Raw genomic sequence first — 3,910 nt, 5'->3', positions numbered from 1 at the left:
GATGATTTCTCAACAGAAACTATGCAGGCCAGAAGGGAGTGGCAAGAAATATTCAAAGTGATGAGTAGCAAGAACCTACAACCAAGATTACTTTACCCAAGCAAGGCTATCATTCAGAAATGAAGGTCAGATAAAGAGCTTCACAGATAAGAAAAAGCTAAAAGAGTTCATCACCACCAAACCATTATTATATGAAATGCTGAAAGGTATCCTTTAAGAAGAGGAAAAAGAAGAAAAAGGTAAAAATAAAAATTATGAACAACAAATACATATCTATCAACAAATGAATCTAAAAATCAAGTGAATAAAAAGTCTGATGAACAGAATAAACTGGTGAATATAATAGAATCAGGGGCATAGAAAAGGAGTGGACTGACTATTCTCAGGGGGAAAGTGGTGTGGGGGTGTGGGAAGAGACTGGAAAAAAATCATACACCTATGGATGAGGACAGTGGACGGGTAGGTAAGGGCAGAGGGTGGGGTGGGAACCGGGTGGAGGGTAGCTATGGGGGAAAAAAGAGGAACAACTGTAATAATCTGAACAATAAAGATTTAATTAAAAAATAATAAGATAAATAGAAAAAATCTTAAGCACCTCACTAAAGACTGACAGAGTAGTTGACTTACTAATACATATAGAAACCATGGTGCTGTCAAAGTCAAACCTATGTTTCAAGACCAGCACTGCATTTAACAGGGGCTACGCTCACAAGATGAAAGATACACCTCCAAGATGAAAGGTGACCTACCAAGAGAATAAGATTCACAACTCTCATCCCTACGTTCACTGGGGATTATATATATACTAGGGCCCGGTGCACGAAATTCGTGCACTGGGTTTGTGTGTGTGGGGGGGGGGTGTCCCTCAGCCCAGCCTGCCCCCTCTCACATACTGGGAGCCCTCAGGCATTGACCTCCATCACCCTTTCAAAGGCACATTGATCTTTAGACATTTTCTGTCGATGGCACCTCAGTCTTTCGGCCTCAGAGTGATGTTTTTCCAGTAGCTGTTCTTCAGGTACATTCTGTTGCAGACGTCGCTTTCTTTCAAGATCAGACACACGTTGAGCCCATGGTCCCCTGCAGGCCTGGTCTCCCCTAACTGCCCTCCCTTGCTGGCCTGATCACCCCCAACTGCCCTCCCTTGCAGGCGTGGTCCCCCCCAACTGCCCTCCCTTGCTGGCCTGATTGCCCACAACCACTCTCCCCTGCTGGCCATCTTTGACCACAGGAGGTGGCCATCTTGTGTGTTGGAGTGATGGTCGATTTTCATATTACCTCTTTATTATATAGGAGGATACATATTCATTTATTAAATCAGTAGGTAGAAATCACTAGCACCATTTATTTAATTGGTCTGCCACATTTATATAATTGAACTTGGATAAGCAAAATAAAAGCTTGGACAATGCTACTCCACTGTATCAAACAAATGTTAACAGAAAACAAATACAATACTAGGAGACTAAACAGAATTCAAACAAAAAGCACTGAAAGGGGACAACAAGGAATTATGTCATTGTATAAAAAATTAATTATCCTACCATACTTCAAAAAAACAAGGGTGCCCTAGCTGGTTTGGCTCAATGGATAAAGCGTCGGCCTGCAGACTGAAGGGTTTGGGTTTGATTCCAGTCAAGGGTACATTCCCTGGTTGCAGGCTTGATCCCCAGTGTGGGGTGTGCAGGAGGCAGCCAATCAATGATTCTCTCTCATCACTGATGTTTCTGTCTCTCTCTCCCTCTCCCTTGCTCTCTGAAAATTAATAAAAATAAAATTTTTAAAATATATCTATTAAAAACAAGAAGAGCCCTAACCAGTTTGGCTCAGTGGATAGAGCATCGGCCTGTAGACTCAAGGGTCCCAGGTTCGATTACGGCCGAGGGGATGTACCTTGGTTGCAGGCTCTATCCCCAGTAGGGGGCGTGCAAGAGGCAGCTAATCGATGTTTCTCATCGATGTTTCTAACTCTCTATCCCTCCCCCTTCCTCTCTGTAAAAAGTCAATCAAAAATATATTTTAAAAAAAAACAAAAAGAAGAAATAGACAAATCTAAAAATCAGTGTGAAAATGACACAAGTCTCAGAAATTTGCACACATATACAAATAAAGTTGTACAGAGGATTTGACCATCACAGTTAATATGGCGATATGATTTATTAAACACAAATATAACTGTATCAAAAAACCAAAGATACTTTCCTTTCAAATACCCATAAACCATTGACAAAAGTTAACTGCACTAAGAACCTCAAATTCTAAAGAACAAAAACAAACCACATTTACTTTCCACAATACCTCAAAGTTAGAAATTAATCCAACAAAGAAATGTATCCACCTACAAAATTTAAAATCCATTATTATTAACTCTGAGATTAAAGTGAAAATCAAAACACATGACATTTTAAAATGAGTAACAATGAAATCACTCTATATAAAAAACAATATGATATACCCAAGGTGATACTCAAAGGGAAACTTCTAGCCTTAAATGTGTATCAAATGTATTCAAAAACAAGAAAAGCCTGAATAAAAGGAAATGTCGCATACAATTTGAAAAGGAAATGTCACATGCAATTTGAAATGCTAGAAAAAGAATAAGCAGACTAAACAGAGCCAAAATAAACAGTAACAAAGATAAAAGCAAGGTGTAAATGAGATAAGAAAAAATATCTTCACCATGAACAAAGCCACATAAGGATTGATCAATAAAATCAAGCTTTCAAACAGCCATCAAAACAGACAACTTTATGATAAATATACCAAGAAAAAAAGAGAAGATATAGATTTTCCTTTTAAAATTTAAAAAAAAAGATGAGCCCTAGTTGGTTTGGCTCAGTGGATAGAACATCAGCCTGCAGACTGAAGGTTCCTGGGTTCGATTCCGGTCAAGGCACATGCCCAGGTTGCAGGCTTGATCTCCAGTAGGGGGGCATGCAGGAGGCAGCTGATCAATGATTCTCATTATTGATGTTTCTATGTTTCCCTCTCCCTTCCTCTCTGAAATTAATACAAAATATTTTTTTAAAAAAAGAAGAATACATAACAGATTATCCAAATAAGTTTATATACAACTTTAGAACAGTAAGTTTAAAATGTAAACTGAAACGGGATTAGCTAGAAAAAACAGAGGACAAAATGTGGCTTAAAGTGGAAAACAGAAAAGAACTGCTAAGATATAACACCCAAACAAAACAATAAAAAATCACCAGGGCCTAATGGTTTCCATGAAAAACTTTAGGAGCTTCTGGGGCGCACGCACATGCGCGCGCACACACACACAAAAACCTAGAAAAATTCCTAAGTCATACCTCATATTAAAACTGTAAAAGTATCACACACACAACACAAATGCAAAAGCATGAAATTATTAAACAAATAGAGGCCTGGTACACGAAATTCATGCATTGGGAGGGAGGGTTCCCCTCAGCCCGGATTGCAAGAGGGCGCAGGACAGGCCGAGGGATCCCACCCGTGCATGATCAGGGCTGGGGAGGGAGGTTGCCAGCCAGAGAGGGGCCATGGGAGGGCTCCAAAGCGTGTCCGGCCCAACTCACTTAGTCCCAATCAGCCGGACCCCAGCAGTAAGCTAACTTACCGGCCAGAGCGTCTGCCCCATGGTGTTCAGTGCACATCATAGCGAGTGGCTGAGCGGTCTTAATCATTAGCATATTACGCTTTAATTGGTTGAATGGCTGACTGGATGACCAGACACTTAGCATATTAGGCTTTTATTATATAGGACTAGAGGCCCCGGTGCACAAAAATTTGTGCACTCAGGGGGGGAGAGGGGGGTCCCTCAGCCCAGCCTGTGCCCTCTAGCAGTCTGGGACCTCTCAAGGGATGTCTGACTGCCTATTTAGGCCCCCAAGGGGTCCTTAGTGCTGCCACAGAGGCGGGGGGGGCTCCC

Source organism: Myotis davidii, unplaced genomic scaffold (genome assembly GCF_000327345.1).
Source record: "Myotis davidii unplaced genomic scaffold, ASM32734v1 scaffold32, whole genome shotgun sequence".
NCBI classification, from domain to species: Eukaryota; Metazoa; Chordata; class Mammalia; order Chiroptera; family Vespertilionidae; genus Myotis; species Myotis davidii.
The sequence above is the reverse complement of the archived record's forward strand: the minus strand, read 5'-3'. Positions refer to the sequence as shown.